Source organism: Myotis lucifugus, unplaced genomic scaffold (assembly GCF_000147115.1).
Source record: "Myotis lucifugus unplaced genomic scaffold, Myoluc2.0 scaffold_128, whole genome shotgun sequence".
In the NCBI taxonomy this organism is placed as follows: domain Eukaryota; kingdom Metazoa; phylum Chordata; class Mammalia; order Chiroptera; family Vespertilionidae; genus Myotis; species Myotis lucifugus.
This window is the reverse complement of record NW_005871176.1, coordinates 1,628,358-1,646,103: the sequence shown is the minus strand read 5'-3', so window position 1 is coordinate 1,646,103 and position 17,746 is coordinate 1,628,358. Positions and strand designations below refer to the sequence as shown.

The window sequence follows — 17,746 nt, the reverse complement described above, 5'->3', positions numbered from 1 at the left end:
CCCGGGATCTTCTGCGATTCGGTGGAACCAGCTCCACTCGGCCTTGCTTCTGCAGCCTTTCCCTTTCAGAGCAGGGGGAGCCTTGCCCCTTCTCGCCACTCCCCGCCTCCAGCCCCCCAGCCCTTTATTCGGCAGCATTTGCTGGTGCCGGGGATCAGCCCTGCAGGCAAGGCTGTGCTCTGATTGTTGTGAGGACTACACCCTCCTCCTCGCTTCCCTTCGGCTCCCCCTGCAGCGGGGCACGGTGGGCTCCCCGATTGTTGTTATTGATACATGTTAAAGTTTATTGGTAAATTTCCTGTTTGAAACGAATCAGCTCATTTCTGAGGTAAGTTGGATTTAAAAATCTACGGTGAAAATGTACATTTCCTCCGGCTATTTTTTTTTTTTTTTAAGCGATCGGGGGAGTTGTGGTTTGTGGTGGAACGTGATCTAAGGAGGAAATGTTACACCGGACGCTTCCCTGTCTTTGACCTTTTTTAAAGGAAGAGGAAGTTAACTGACATTACCCTTCACCCCCAAAAGTCTCACTTCTTGGAAGATTTGTGTTATGCTGAGTATTTCTAAAGGGCTGTAATTGACTTTTCCTAGGCCTGACGTCTAGAGGGGACCGGGGCTCCTGGTGTCAAGCCTAGTTATTGATTGTATCGAATTTCATGTTATTTTCGCGATTGCAGTGTTTTTGGACAGCTTTGGTGGCTAGATATTTTAGTGGAAAACTAGCTGGTGAGGGTAAAATGTTGAATTCATGAATTCCACGGAGATTTAGAAAGGTATTGCCTACCTGAGAATTAACATTTCATCATGCCCTCCCGGGTCCGCTGAACTTGTGCAAGTCAGTAAATAATCATTGGACGTTAGATGTGGTGTGTTTTTGTATTTGTCATCGTGTGTTTTGACGTGTGGAGTGAGTAGGGTGTTTGAGCAAATAAGAAACTAACCGCTGTGAGGTCCACAGATTATTTCACAGTGTAGTTTGATTCTTGTCTGTATCGATTACTTTGAGAAGGGAAAGTTACCTTCTCGAGTCATTTCAGGTCATCCTTTTCGTTTCTGTCAAGTGTCTTATTTAAATATTGTTAGTCCACATTGTTTTCAGTCCAGGCAAAGTGTCCCAGAGTAAAGATAAATTCCATTCCAGTGTGATGTGTGTACTGATTTCATAATGTTTTTATTCTGTATGATTCTGTTCAATTAAGAATTGTTCACTGATGACAATGCTTAGTGATACCGTATGTTTGTTACTCATGGAAAACCTGGTTTTGATGAATACCCTAGTTGTTTTCCTGTGGAGGAAAGAGGGTTGGCTAATTTGTGTACTTTAAGGTGGAGTTCAGTGCTGGATCTCTTAAACATATTTAATAGTTGTGAGTTTAAATTCCTTTATAATTTGTCTTTTTTTTTTTGGTCTTGGGTAGGGTTGTAAGTTTCTATACAGTGCCACCAAGTAAATTATTTTTTAGTTGCATCTTTGAGCTGTTTTGGCAAGTAAACAAGTGAAAGGAAGTCCATAGTTTGTGTTCTTGATGTACAAAGTGATAAAAAGTAAGGAGTGCACAGTGCTTAGTGGATTTGGTGACATTATTTGGCTGTGACTTACATGTTTCAAGTAGGCTTTTTCTCTGCATTTTGCAAAGGAAGGACTTTAAAAAGCTTTGAGTTGGTTGCAACATAAAAGTAGTTACTAATACTGCAGCAATTGTTAAAGAGGATAAATTTAAGATGTAATTTCCAATGGTTGTATGTGACTTTAAGTTTTTACTTTGCCTTATATCATTGAAGGTAAAATTAATTTTCTTCTTGATGTATTTCACAACTATATTATCTTCTGCTTGCTTTACACGCAGTAAGGTTGCAATTGCTAAAATCTAAGTTTGTATAGTAAATGAAATATGTTATAGATTTCTTTAGGACATACCAATGGTGCAATATTATCAATGGTAATGGGCATTTGGTTAAAAATGAATTAAAACAGAGCAATTTTGCTTGTCTACCCTGAGGGAGTGTGTTATGAACATACAGTGGTCATCGTTTGATAAGTTGATATACATTGAAACATCAAGACTGGTGTACAAACCTGGAGTTGCTCTTTGTATGGCTTAAAACATTTTATGTATTTACTAGAGGCCCGGTGCATGAATTCGTGCATGGGTGGGGTCCCTCAGCCTGGCAGGCGATCTGGGCTGATCTGGGCCGATTTGGGCTGGCTGGCCAGGGGGAGGGACTGCGGGAGGTTGGCCGGCCGCTGGAGGTTGGCTGTGGGAGTGCTCTGACCACCAGGGGGTAGCTCCTGCCTTAGGCGTCTGCCCCTGGTGGTCAGTGCGCGTCATAGCAACTGGTCGTTTGGTTGACCAGTCCTAATGGTAGCTTAGGCTTGTGTGTGTGTGTGTGTGTGTGTGTGTGTGTGTGTGTGTATAGACTGATTTTTTTTTTTGTATAGACTGATTTTTAGATAGAGAAACATTGATTTGTTGTTCCACTTATTTATGCATTCACTGGTTGTCTTGTATGTGGCCTGACTGGGATTATATCCGCAACCTTGGCATATCTGGATGACACTCTAACCAACTGAGATGCCTTGGCCAGGGCATCTATGACTTGATTAAATCTCCAGTTCCTCAAACTATTCAAGTGTAGTTGTGTTTGAATTCAATAAGTTCAGCTAGTATTTTAAATTTGTAAAAATGCTAGAAAGGGATTCACATGACAAGGTGTCTTTTATTTATACTTAGTGTTCAAGTGACAAATCAGAGATGAAGGGAAATATTAGCAATAATATTAGAAACTGGAACCTGCTTAAGGTAGGCATCAGTATTGCATGGAGGCCCATAAAGCCATTTCAGTTATGACTGCAAAGAGGCAAGGATGGGCAGGAGTGGTGGTGGGGGTGAAAGAAGATAAACAGTGTTATGAAAAATGCTAATAGCAAGGGAAAAATATGCTCCAAGTTTTCATAATGTAATCCAATATGAATAGTTTATGAAATTGGCACTTCAGAATACTTGCCTTGGGATATGATCACCCCAACTTCCCAGTCTGAGGTTCCAAGAGGCTCTGTTGAGAATTTTAAGAATGATTCTTAACCTTTGCTGGGTAACAAACAACTTTGATATTTTGATGAATGCTTATAGACACTCTCCAACAGAAAACTGTCCATGCACAGAAAACCTTTCTTACAATTTTAGGGTTTTTTTTTGTGCCCCCACTCTATTAAAAGCCTAGCCCTTTAGATGGAAATTGCTTACCCTTCTGATAAGTAAAGATAAATGAGTTTGAATTCAGGTGCCCAAATAGTTCTGACTTAATAGAACAATTTTGCAGTCTGTTATGAACACATAGTGTTCTCTCTATTTATATGGAAAAACTTCAGAGTGTAATTTTTTTCAGGGTTGCTGACACTTCTAGGGAGTCTAATTACTGTCTTGGGGCAGCCAGTTTGGTTAAGAAAATCAGGGCAGTGGGTTCTTTGAAGGAACTAAATTTGGTAAAGGCCTGTGGAGATCTGAAAATGACCTGTGTCCTTAGCTATTTTGTCTTAGATATGGATATATTAAAATAAATATTCCTGTGGGGCCAGTGTTGCTCAGTGGTTGAGCATCGACCCATGAACCAAGAGGTCACCCATTTGATTCCCAGTCAGGGCACATGCCTGAGTTTTGGGCTCATTCCCCACTAGGGGGTGTGCAGAAGGCAGCCTATTGATATTTCTGTCTCATCTATGTTTCTATCTCTCTACCCCTCTCCCTTCCTCTCTAAGATCAATAAAATAAAATATTAAAAAAATACATTAAAATATTCTTTTTAAAAATTTTTTTGGCATTGTAATTTTTTAAAATGTTTTCAGTGTTGATATTTCAGTTTTATCTTATGGGCTGAAGCCATTAGTGTTTGCTTTCTTCTTTTTTTCCTCTTTACCAAAGCTGAATCTGAGTAATATTAATAATAGTATCCATTTAATGAGTGCCTACTGTTCTAGGAGCCATACATGCATGATTTTAATTCTCACAAGAACCCTAATGAAGTAGGTACTGTATTTTACAGATGAAAAAGCTGAAGTTAAGTAATGTTCCTACTGCTGTCCATGTAATAAGTGGTGGTCTGCAGTTCAGACTGAGATATGACTGCCTCCAAAGCACATGAATGTCCTTTCTACTGTGCCACACTACTCCTTACCAAGTCTGCATATGGGAATGGGAGGAAGGATACTTTCCCATATTTGATAGCTGGGGGAAGGTCTGTAATACAGTTAGGAAGCTCTATGGAGTAATCTAGAATGCAGTGATACTGTGCCTTGTTTTAATTAGTTCATAGCCACATACTGCTAGGCAAGTAGATTATCTTTACTGAGCCTTAAAGCATAGTAATAAGCCTGCCACATTTGGTTTAGTGCATGTTTCTGCTTGTTCAGAAGTTAACAAGGCCTCCAGCAAAACACCATTTTAACTAGCAACTGGAACTCTGTAGCTCATATAGTGACCAGCAGCAATCTGTCTACTCCTAAGCCCCACCATCAGCAAAGGTGGATCTGTGCTCCTAGCGAGCAGATTGTCTTTTAGGAAAGAGAGAAAACCTATGCAAGATGGAGATAACGAAGGAAGAAAGTTGTTCAAATGCCTGAGTCACTTAGGCTCTTGCCTCTTCTGCTGCTACTCCCTGTCCTAGGCTTATTCATCTTAAAGTGAGGTGTTTTCGGTCAAGTTGAGAATTTAAACTATGTTGCTTTTCCACATTTGAGTTTCTGAAAAGATTTTTACAAAAGGATCTACTGCTAAAAAATGCTTGAAAACTGTTTTAACTCATAAATAGGTTTGCCACATTTTAGCCATTTATATTGGGACTTCAATATACTAGTAAGTGGCAACTTTTTTGTTGTTGTTGTTGTTAATCCTCACCCAAGAATATTTTTCCCCTTGATTTTTTAGAAAGAATGAAAGGGAGAGGAAGAGACAGAGGGGAAACAGCAATTGGTTGCCTCCTGCATGCGCCCTGACTAGGGTGTCCGCAACCCAAGGCATGTGCCCTTGACTGGAATCTAACTCGAGACCCTTCAGTATGCAGGCCAACTGAAGTGACAACCTAAGTGACAACTTTTATTCATTTATTCAGTATCTACTGTGTGCCAGACTAAGTGCTAGGTCTAAGGATTGAAAAGCTAAGATAAAATCTTTGCCCTCAAAGAACTTGGTCCAGACAGGTAAGGGGACAGAATATCATGAGGCAAGTACAATGATAACTGCTATAAGAGCCTGCTCTGGAATTTGGGCTTCCCAGAAGAAGTTAATACCTGAGCCAAAATAGGAGGATGCGTGAGAATTACCTGAGGTTTACTTATCTTTCTCTGTCCTGCTGACTTTTCCCAATGTTTTTTATTTTTTAAAAAAATTGTATTTATTTATTTATATGTTTTTGATTTCAGAGAGGAAGGGAGAGGGAGAGAGAGATAGAAACATCAATGATGAGAGAATCACTGATCGGCTGCCTCCTGCATGCCCCCTACTGGGGATCAAGCCCGCAAACCCAGGCATGTGCCCTTGACTGGAATCGAATCTGGGACCCTTCAGTCTGCAGGCTGACGCTCTATCCACTGAGCCTAACCGGTTAGGGCTGACTTTTCCCAGTTTCATTGCTGTTGCTGTTGCATAGGACTTTAGTAAATGAATGTCAGTCATGTTTCAGGTTTTTATTAGAAGCAGAAAAGCTAGAGGAGTTACCAGGGAACATGGCAATCAAAATAGTTGCTATAAATTCAAAGTCTCTTCTGCATTATAATGTGAGGAATTTGAGTCTGAGAAGATCCATATCAGATCTGACTGGTCCTTTCCTTGTCTCTTTTCCACTCATTTCATAACACCCCTTTGCCCTTCTGATATTAGACTTTGACTTGGAAAGAGTACCTGCTAGCCTTGAAATAAAGTAGATTTAGCTTGGTGTATTGAGAATATACCTGATTTGGTGTAAAAGAAATCTGGATTTGAGTTTGGCTCTCCCATTCTAATAGCTGTGTTACCTTGGGCAAGTCACGTAAGTGTTCTGGGTATCAGTTTTCCCTTCTCTAAAATGAAGAGGTTTATCACATGACACCCTTGAATTATGGCTTATGATTCTGAACATTATAGTTTGAGGTTTGTTTTGTTCCTGCAAGTAGATGGGAAGGATTTGTAGAAACCTATTAATTGTTTCTAAGTCTGTCTGATGGTCAGTGATACTTTTCTTTGGTGACTTACTGATATTAGAAGCATGCTAATTTAACATTTCATTCAACAAATATTTATAGATGTTCTGCTTACTGTTTTAGGTGCTGAGGGAAGGCAACTAGTTTTTGGCTTACTAATGTTAGATTCAGCCAACAGTCTAAACACCTCTGTGACTTTAGTAGTGAAGATTTTGTAGTCTGTATTGGGCTGGCTTGAGACCATACAATAAGGTTGCCATGGTCAGTTGCTGGCTTGTTCTGGGTGATGATGGTATAGTTATTAGTTCATTATGAGGAATGAGGAAAATCAGGTTCTGGAATAAACTGTGATGAGACACCATCTATTTTTACTTTAGGAATAATACTTTGAACTAATATAATATGAAAACAACTATTTCCTGATTATTAGCCAGGCGCATGACTTCAAGCAGTGTATAAACTGCAGCTGAGATTTGCATCCATGAAATACTGCAGGATCCAAAGCTACTTTTGAATTCTCGAATGACTCCTAGTTCTTTGGCTTGCTGCCAGCCAGGAGTTTTTCACTCTCATGTAGTCTCAGCTTAAATTTGAGATAGTTTAAAGTATTTTAAGTACATTTGAAATTTGTTAGTTTTTATGACATTTAACAATTTTTTAATTGATTTTTTTTAAGGGGCAGAAAGGGAGGGAGAGACATCAGTTTGTTGTTCCAGTTATTTATGCATTCACTGGTTGATTCTTGTATGTGCTGTAACCAGGGATCGAATCTGCAGCCTTGGTGTATGCAGACAATGCTCTAACCAACTGAGCTACCCAACCAGGGCTACAATGTTTTTTGTTTTGTTTTGTTTTTTAAATATATTTTATTGATTTTTTACAGAGAGGAAGGGAGAGGGAGAGTTAGAAACATTGATGAGAGAGAAACATCGATCAGCTGCCTCCTGTACACTCCCTACTGGGTATATGCCCGCAACCAAGGTACATGCCCTTGACCAGAATCGAACCTGGGACCCTTGAGTCCACAGGCTGACGCTCTATCCACTGAGCCAAACTGGTTAGGGCTACAGTGTTTTTTAAAAAAATTCAATTTATTGGGGTAGCCTGGCTGGTGTGGTCCAATTGGTTGAGCATTGTCCCGTGAACCAAGAGGTCACCGGTCAGGGCATATGCAGGGGTTGTGGCTCAATCCCCAGTATGGGGCATTCAGGAGGCAGATTTATGTATATCTCTCTCCCTCTCTCTCTTTTCCTTTCTTTAAAATAAATAAGAACATTAAAAACATTATTGGGGTAACATTAGTTAATAACATTATATAAATTTCAGGTGTACAACATCTGTATACTCTGTTGCAATGATTTTCAACTGGTGTGCCACAAAAATTTTTAAAACATGCAATACCTGACTGTTTAGTCAGGAGCACTGACCTCTTTACCCTTAGATTGTCAAATAAAAAAATGACAACAGCCAGCAAACACAACAAAAAGCCGTCTTGTGTGAATGAATAAAAATTATACCTATTTTTTTTTTTTTTGGTCAGATTGGCAAAAAATATATTTTTTGGTGTGCTGCAGAATTTTAGTAATTAGTTTATGTGTGCCATGAGATGAAAAGGGTTGAAAATCACTGCTATATTGTGTGCTCACCACCCAGAGTCTAGTTTCCTTCCATTACTAAATATTTGTAGACTAGTATTTTTACATTGAGAATGGAAAAAACTGAATCTTAAAGATAGCGTGGAGGAATGTAAGAGCGAAAGAGTGAGGGAGAGGACTCCTTTTATGTAGGCCCTAGAAAATGACATATGAGAAACAATTTGAAATTAAAAATATTAAAATGAAGAGTTTAAGACGCTAGTCAGAGTTTGGAAGGGCAGAGGGGAGTAGATTGTAGTGAATGGGTCATCAGCAGAACAAAGTTTTGGGCTTTATATATGCATGGTATGTGCTGGGTTGTAAGGATCCTGATCCCTGTATCTGGAGTGGAGGAGTCTTGTGGTAGAATACTCAAGGTAATGGATCCAGATTCTAGAGGGCTTTTAATCAATATAAGAAGGGAAGATTAGACTTCAAGCCCTTACATTTTTTAACAGCTTTATTGAGGCAAAATTCACATACCATACAAGCCACCCATTTAGTGTGTACAAATTTAGTGTGTTTGAGTATATTCACAGAATTGTGCATCCATCACCACAATCAATTTTAGAACATTTTCATCACTTTACCCAAAGAACCTATTCGACTTCCCATTTCCTCCAGTTCTTTTTGCTCTAGAAAGTACTAATATACTTTCTGCCTCTACAGATTTATTTATTCTGAACATCCTGTATAACAAAACCCTCATATGCAAATTGACCGAACAGTGGAACGACCAGTGGAACGACCAGTCGCTATGATGTGCACTGCCCCCGTGAGAGGGAGGTGACCAGTGGCGGCGATTGCAGGGGGGTAGGGTAGTCGGGCATCCCCTGAGGGCGCAGGCCGGGCTGAGGCCCCCCTCCCCTGTGCACGAATTTTATGCACCGGGCCTCTAGTTTCATCTAAGTGGAATAGTATGTAGTCTTTTGTCACTAGTTTCTCTCACTTTGAATAATATTTTTGAGGTTCATCTGTAGTAATGTGTTTTAGTATTACTTTAAAAAATATATTTTAATTTATTTTTTTAGCGAGAGAGGAAGGGAGAGGGAGAGAGAAACATCAATGTGGGACCGGAACATTGATCGGCTGACTCCTGCACACTCCCTACTGGGGATGGAGCCCCCAACCCGGGCATGTGCCCCGATCCAGAATCAAACCAGCAACCTTTTGGTGCACCCAACCAACTGAACCGTACCTGCCAGGGCTACTTCTTTTCTTAATTGTTGAATAATATTCTAAGTATCACATGTTTTTTTTTTTCATTCATCAGTTTGTGGTCATTTAGGTTGTTCGAACCTTTTTTTTTTTTTAAGCTTTTTCTTTAAACATATTTTTTAAATCTTTTTCCCTTTATTAAGATATTACAAATGTGTCCTTGTCCCCCCAATGTCCTCCCATCCCCCCAATCCTGCCCTCACCCTCACCCCGTTGTCCACATCCATCGTTTATGCTTATACGCATGCATACAAGTCCTTTGGTTGATCTCTCCTCCTCACCCCCACCCTCCCCTACCTTTCCTCTGAGTTTTGAGCATCTGATCGATGCTTCTCTGTCTCTACACCTGTTTTTGTTCATCGGTTTATGTTGTTCATTATAATCCACAAATGAGTGAGAGCATGTGATATTTATCTTTCTCTGACTGACTTATTTCACTTAGCATAATGCTCTCCAGCTCCATCCATGCTGTTGCAAATGGTAGGAGTTCCTTCTTTTTTACAGCAGCATAGTATTCCATTGTGTAGATGTGCCAAAGTTTTTTAATCCATTCATCTGCTGATGGGCACTTAGGCTGATTCCAAATCTTAGCTATTGTAAATTGTGCTGCTATGAACATAGGGATGCGTATATCCTTTCTGATTGGTGTTTCTGGTTTCTTGGGATATATTCCTAGAAGTGGGATCACTGGGTCAAATGGAAGTTCCATTTTTAGTTTTTTGAGGAAACTCCATAAGGTTGTTTGAACTTTTGACTTATGAATAATTATGCTATAAATGTTTCTGTGTGGATGTATGTTTTTTTCTCTTGGATATATATATAGTACAGTTGCTGGGTTTTATGAGGTAACTCAGTGTTTAACATTTTGGGGAACTGCCAAACTGTTTTTCAAAGTGACTGCCACCATTTTACTTTTTTACCATTTTATATTTCTACCAGCATTATATGAGGGTTCCAACACTTGTTACCTGTCTTTTTGAGTATAGGCCATCCTAATGGGTGTGAAGAGATATCTGACTGTGGTTTTGACTTGCTTTTCCTTGATGGCGAATGATGTTGAACATCTTTTTGGGTTCTAATTGGGCATTTGTCTTTGTAGAAATGTCTGTTCAAATCCTTTGTCAAATTTTTAATTGGGTTGTCTTTTTGTTACTAAGTTGTAAGAGTGCTCTATATATTATTCTGTATACAAGTCCCTTATCAGATATGACATTTGCAAATATTTTCTCCCATTCAGTGGGTTGTCTTTTTACTTCTTGATAAGAGTCCTTTGAAGCACAGAAGTTTTTAGTTTTGATAAAGTCTAATTTGTCTTTCTTTTGTCACTTGTGCCTCTGTATTGTGTCTAAGAAGGCTTTACCTAATCCAGGGTTACAAAGATTTGCTCCTTTGTTTTCTTCTAAGGGTTTTATAATTTTAGCTCTTACATTTAGGTCTTCGATCTATTTTGAGTTAATTTTTGTATATGATGCAAAATAGGGGTTCAAGTTTATTCTTTTGTATGTGAATATCCAGTTACCTCAGTACATTTTGTTGAAAAGACTATTTCCTTATATTGAACTAGTGGCCTGGTGCACGGATTCCTGCACATTGAAAATAAATTAATTAGAAAAAAATATTTTAATATTGCTATTCGCCCTTTCTCTATAATAGAAATGTTAACCAAATTCACCATCGACAATGACAGATCGAAACACGAGTGCGATTGGCGCCATCGAGAGCTTTATATGTATCGTGCATGTGCGTGTCAGCTTAGCCTTTTATATATATAGAATACACTTGCTTAATTATACCTGCTTTCTGATTTAGCTAAATTTTTTCCAGCCCAGTGAAGCAACCCAACTTCTCTTTCAGGTAATTGTTAGCAACACAGCAGTAAATATCAACACGAAGCAGATTATATTGTAGATCACGCAGGGAGAACAAAGGGTAAAATATTTAACTGCAGCAATGTTTCACTATATTTTTCCCAGTGAGAAAACCTGGAGTCATTTTCAAGGTCCACCATTTCTTATTTCTTTCAGTCGGGTCAAGTTTCTAAACTTTCTAAATCTCCATTTTCTGGCTAATGAAAAGAAAATAGGATTCTACCGAGTCTCCTATCTACCTGCTCCAGGACTTCTGTGAGGATCAAATGAGATGGGGCACAGGAAAATGCTTCACAGACATTTGGTTAGAGTGTAAAATGTTTGCACCTGGCTATAAAGCAAGTTGTGTTCCTGGGCTGAAGAAACTCCAAGGAGGCTAGTTGCTAGGGAGAGGAAGCCAGGCATTGCTATGTGACGTCATTACCTGGTGCCCACAGTGACCATTTCCGGGCTGGGCTGGGCTGGGCTGGGCTGTGGGCCACATTTTGTGCCATGGGGTCTCAGCAGCGTCGGCTGTGATTTGATGGACTGTCGCTCTGGGGTGGTGGTGGGGCCTGTGTCCCACTTGGGGAAAGCCAAGTGTTGCTTTGTCAGTGCCAGGTCTGCACGGTGCCATTTCTTTGTAAATGGCCAGAGCGCGTCATGGCAGCTCCTGTGTTGAGCATCTGTCCCCTGGTGGTCAGTGCGTGTCATAGCAACCAGTCGGATGGTCAGAGGGACACTTAGCACATTAGCCTTTTATATATATAGATTATTTTGGCACCTTATCAAAAATCAACTGCTTTTTTTTGTTTTTTGTTTCTTATTTATTGGAAAACTGACATGATAAAAACAGTATTTTTGAAGATTTATTTGGTTGAGGTGTGCAAGTTGAAATAAGGAACAGGAAAGATTTGGAGTTGGAAAGGCATCACAGAACTAACTATATGTAAGGTTTTATATCCATTAAGTGCTTAAGATGGAGTAAGGTGTGCTATTTGTAAAATACGGTCTTTTGCCCTAGCCAGTTTGGCTCAGTGGATAGAGTGTCAGCCTGTGGACTGAAGGGTCACGGGGTCGATCCCGTCAACAGAACGTTCCTCAGTTGCAGGCTCGTGTGGGAGGCAACCAATCAATGTTTCTCTCTCTCTGTCTCTTCCCTTCCCTTCCACTTTCTCTAACAATCAATGGAAAACCCTCGCAACAAAAAGCGTAAAATATGGTCTATTGACTTTGACCATAACTACATTTTACATAATGCCTGGAAAACAGGAGAGCTACTCAAGAGATTTTGACTGTTTTTTGTTATTAAGGTAAATTCCTATTAGTCAGTGATAGTTTTGTAAAAGATAAAGTATAGGCATTTGACTATTTGCTGTTCTGTGAAGAATTGAAATTGTGGGCAAGTTATAAATTCTTGGGTTATAATATTTCACATAGAATGTTACTTCTGTCCTAAAGCATTTATATAATTTTCAAATTAAATTTGATTTTTTGTTCATTAGGTTATACCCTTGGGCTATTCTATTGTATTATCAAGAAACAAAATCAAGATGTATTGCTGACCTCTAACAGGATTCTTTTTGCTATTTATGAAAGGACCGCGTTAAAGAAGTCTTTTTATAATCTTTCAGGTCTAATAAAAAGGATTTATTTGCTTTGGATGAAGATTTTCCACACACCAAAAAAATCTCTTTAAAATACTTAAAATATTACAGTGTTGGAATATGGTTGCTGATTTTTAAAGATTATATCCATTTTTTGTTTTATAAATTATGCACATCTTTAGCTTAGCTCTTACTAAATATGCAAAAAAGTGGGTCTTAATTAACCTTTGTAGAATTTTAATGACATCAAGTACCTGATTAATATTGTTGAGTCTTCGAGGCTGTTATATCATATTAAGCTCATACTCTCATTATTACACTGTTGATCTTTTTCAGAAATATTAGAATTTGGATCCAGTCCAACTTCCTGAGGTAACTGCTGTTTCAAAAGCAGACAGTAGAGTACTTGACCTTAGCTTATTTCTTTTATACTAGAGGCCCGTTGCATGAAGAGATTCGTGTAATAGGCCTTCCCTTCCCCTGGCTGCCGGCACTGGTTTTCTTCCGGCACCCGGGACCCAGGCCTTCCCGGCTCCGGACGGAGCCTTCAGTCTTCGCTCCGCCACTTCGCCCGTACGTATGCAAATTAACTGCCATCTTTGTTGGGTTAATTTGCATACTCTCCTGATTGGCTGGTGAGCATAGTGGAGGGATGGTTAATTTACATGTTTGTCTATTATTAGGTAAGATTGTGACTGGGTGAGTGTACTTGAATATGGTACATGTTAGGTAAGTCAGTGATTTCATTCTTGACCTTCTTTAAAAATTCATAAAAAAATCCTAGCTGATAGTATGCATTAGATTATTTCCCCTTTACATTGTTTAGAGCAGGGGTGGGCAAACTTTTTGACTCGAGGGCCACAATGGGTTCTTAAACTGGACTGGAGGGCCGGAACAAAAGCATGGATGGAGTGTTTGTGTGAACTAATATAAATTCAAAGTAAACATCATTACATAAAAGGGTACGGTCTTTTTTTTTTTTTTTTAGTTTTATTCATTTCAAACGGGCCGGATCCGGCCCGCGGGCCGTAGTTTGCCCACGGCTGGTTTAGAGGATTGCCTGGTCCCCTCCTCCAGGAGCATTTGTTTTCAAGGCTGAAGGAGGTAGAGGTGACTTGCCTAAACATCATGTTTATTACGATTCAAACTAATTTGAGGTCTTGAATAGCAGTGTCCATTTGACCTACTAGGAGGGTGACCGTAGATTCCCTTCTGTTATGGTCCTGTTTGCATGGTATATTATATAGTTACTGTAACTAGTAACCATTATATAGCTTAGAAAATTTCTACTATTTATGCTATTTCTACTAAAATAGTGTTTTGTGAAGCATCAAAACACTTTATAACCTTTGGCCAAATAATTTATGTTTGATCATGTCAGCTATAAAGGTCTTTGACATTAGCATGTGAACTACATAGGAGCAAAGTATCAATCAGCCACCTTTAAATAAAAAACATTTATTTGAACTAATTTTAAATTTACAGGTAACTTGCAAATACTAGGAAGAGTTCCCTTTTATCCATTACCTCCTTCCCCTAATATTAAATCGTCCATAATTATAGTACAATTATCAAGAATAGGAAATTAACATAGATACAATATTATCAACTAAGACTTTTATCAATTTTTCCACTGTCCTATTTCTGTACAAGGCTCCCACACATTGCGTTTAGCTATTTAAAAAAATATATATATTTGTATTGATTTCAGAGAGGAAGAGGGAGAAAGAAAAACATCAATGATGAGAGAAAATCATTGATTGGCTGCCTCCTGCCCCACACTGAGGGTCAAGCCTGCAGCCCAGGCATTTGCCCTGACCTGGAATTGAATTGTGCGAACTCCTGGTTCATAGGTCGATGCTCAACCACTGAGCCATGTTGGCTGGGCGTTTTATGATAGTCTTAATACATTTTCTTTTCTTTAGCTTTATTGTAAGACTATAGTATATAACACATACAGAATATGTGTTAAGGTTTCTGGCCAACAGTAGACAATGAGTAGTTAAGTTTTTGGAAAGTCAAAAGTTATATTTGGATTCTCTGAACGGGGTTAGTGCCCCTAACCTCTGTGTTGTTCAAGGATTAACTATATATTTATATATTGTGTAAGTGTATATATATTTGTACATATTATATATCTATATCTCCTGGCTAATTCACTAGGAATTTTAAATATTAGGTTAATTTGACTGCTTTTGAAATGAAAGGGGAAGTTATTTAGGTGTAATGCTTACATGAGCCATTGTATAAGAAATAGAAAGCAGTAAGGAGGTGTTTTTCATGTCCATCCTTCATTAGAAATCACAAATATAAAAAATACATTTGGAGGGGATTTTTCTTATGACAGAAGGATTTTTAAAGATGAAACACTTCAGTTTTAGGAAGTGAAACTGAGTTGAAAATACTCAAAACCAGAATAAGAGAAGGTAATTTCATTGAGTTTCAGGTTGCTTGACCTCTTTAGCTTTTTCATAAAAGATTAGCAATTCATATTTTATTTGCTTGTTTTCAGATTCTTTCTCTGTGCTTTACATATTTAACATCATTGTGTGATTTTTTTAAAGCCCTTATTTGTTTTTCTTATTGAAAGCACTTTCTTCCTGTGTCTGAGCATGTACTAGCAGAACATTAGTAGTCTATGAAGAGACTTGGGTTATTGTAATCAAAGGCACATTCCTAGTTGCAAGAATGGTTTTTGACTTTTTTTTAAGGCACTTACATTATTTCTGCTTTGAGAAAAGAGATTGTTCACTGTGCTTTAGGAGCTGGTAGCTAAGTTCGATGCTTCTTAACCCTTAACTAAGAAAAATGGGACTTGCTGACAATAAATGGTTTTACAGGCTGTGAAACCGGACAGCATGTTCATCAATGTCAACAATGGCAGCTGTTTTTTGATGGTTTTTCTGTTGTTCAAAGTGTAGTGAAACTGCTTCTCACAAATGGCTTCACCTGCTGACTCATCTCCCAGCCCCTAAACAACTATAGTATCCAACATTATTTAATGCTAGGATTGAGAATAAAAAGAACGAGTCTTAGAATGTGAGGGTTAGAATGGATCATGGAAATCCTTTAACTCAGCTATCAAAAAATATCATTGTTGGCAGATGCTATAATTGATGAGACTAGTGATACTAATGTTTAGAATGCTACTGTAATCTTCTGAATGATCAAGGATTTTTTTTCTATATACAAATCCTTAAGGTGTACTTTTTTAGCTTTCCTTCAAAAACATTATTCTGAAGAGTGGCTGTAAGTGAAGTACAAGGGCAACACACATTTAATGCTTGCTATTTAGTGCAGGAGGACTGTGGGAAGAAGTAGAAACACTGGCATTGTCCCTGAAAATTTTCCAATCTAATTAGAAAATAGATATGAAAAAGTGTGGAACATTTAGGGGTGCAATTATTAATAAGTGTATAATCTAATCACCTGATACTGACATTGTGAAGGAGGCTTCTGTTAATTTATGTGGGCTCTTGAGCAGTGGTTTAGATTTTTGATGCAAAAAAGTCGCTTGTAGAAATGAAAACTCCCCGTAGGTTTTAGGAAACTACACTCCAGGAAACTGATGGTCATATTCCACAGACAACTCAGTAAAAACCACTGACTTAAAACAGCAGTTCTCAGGTTTTTTTAAATCTCAGGAATCCTTTATACTATTAAAATGTATTGAGAACCTTACAGAGCTCTTGTTATATAGGCTGCCTCTGTTGATATTTACAGTACTAGATGTTAAAAATTTTAAAAATATTCACTTGATTAAATAACTTACCCAAAACAAAAAGTTATTGAGAAGAGTGTTATGATTTTTTTTTAAATTAAATCTTTATTGTTCAGATTACATTTGTTCCTCTTTTTTCCCCCATAACTCCCCTTCTCCCAGTTCCCGCCCCACCCTCCGCCCTCACTCCCCACCCACTGTCCTCATCCATAGGTGCACGATTTTTGTCCAGTCTCTTCCCGCATCTCCCACACCCCTTTTCCCCCCAAGAATAGTCAGTCCATTCCCTTTCTATGTCCCTGATTCATTGTAATCACCAGTTCATTCTGTACATCAGATTATTTATTCACTTGATTCTTAGATTCACTTGTTGATAGATGCATGTTTGTTGTTCACAATTTGTATCTTTACCTTTTTCTTCTTCCTCTTCTTAAAGGATACCTTTCAGCATTTCGTATAATACTGGTTTAGTGGTGATGAACTCCTTTAGCTTTTCCTTATCTTTGAAGCTCTTTATCTGACCTTCAATTCTGAATGATAGCTTTGCTGGATAAAGTACTCTTGGTTGTAGGTTCTTGGTATTCAGTACTTTGAATATTTCTTGCCATTCCCTTCTGGCCTGCAAAGTTTCTGTTGAGAAATCAGCTGACAGTCGTATGGGTATTCCCTTGTAGGTAATTGAGTCTCTTTCTCTTGCTGCTTTTAAGATTCTCTCTTTGTCTTTTGCTCTTGGCATTTTAATGATGATGTGTCTTGGTGTGGTCCTCTTTGGATTCCTTTTGTTTGGGGTTCTCTGCGCTTCTTGGACCTGTAAGTCCATTTCTTTCACCAGGTGGGGGAAGTTTTCTGCCATTCTTTCTTCAAATAGGTTTTCAATATCTTGCTGTCTCTCATCTTCTGGCACCCCTATTATTCTGATATTAGTGCGCTTGAAGCTGTCCCAGAGGCTCCTTACTCTATCTTCGTATTTTCGGATTCTTTTTTCATTTTGCTTTTCTGGTTGGGTGTTTTTTGCTTCTTCGCATTTCAAATCTTTGACTTGATTCTTGCGCTCCTCTGGTCTGCTATTGGGTATAATATTCTTTATTTCAGTCCGTGTATGCTTAATTTCTAGTTTCTTTATCGTAGCATCGAGTGTCTCATTAGTTTTCGTGAGGCTCTCCACAAGTTTATTGCAAGCCCTCAAAAATGCGTTTTTTAGCTCCATATCCTCCATTTCTGTCATGTTTTTTTGTCTCTGCATTTTTTATGCTTTCTTGGTGCACCCCCTTGTGGTCTTTGTGCGCAGTCTTGTTCTAGTTAAGCCTTGATTGTTGTAGTTAATACTAGAGGGATTTGACCAGCAGGCAGACTGGGTGTGAGAATCAGCTGTGTGGAAAACTTCTGTCCTCTGGGGAGGTGCTAATCTAGCCTTTGCCTGAGGCGATCCGGCAAATGGCTCTGGGCAGGGCTTGGGCGGGGCGGGTTGCAGGGGATCAACAGGGCGGGTGGAGGGAGCAGTTATGGCTGCTCTCAGTCCCGTTCCCAGAGGCTCTGCTTCTCAGAAC

At 38.8% G+C, this 17,746-nt stretch overlaps 1 protein-coding gene across 2 annotated transcripts in view; it reads left to right on the top strand.

Annotated features, from left to right (window-relative positions):
- The window catches only part of EIF4G3 (eukaryotic translation initiation factor 4 gamma 3), a 271,609-nt gene continuing 253,863 nt past the window's right edge, over nt 1–17,746 (top strand). The window contains exon 1 of one of the 2 annotated variants that reach the window (XM_023758375.1): nt 1–244. The gene's annotated coding sequence lies outside the window, so the exon portion shown is untranslated. Of the gene's footprint in view, nt 329–17,746 lie in introns of both variants that reach the window. The other variant, XM_023758374.1, reaches the window with a different exon arrangement.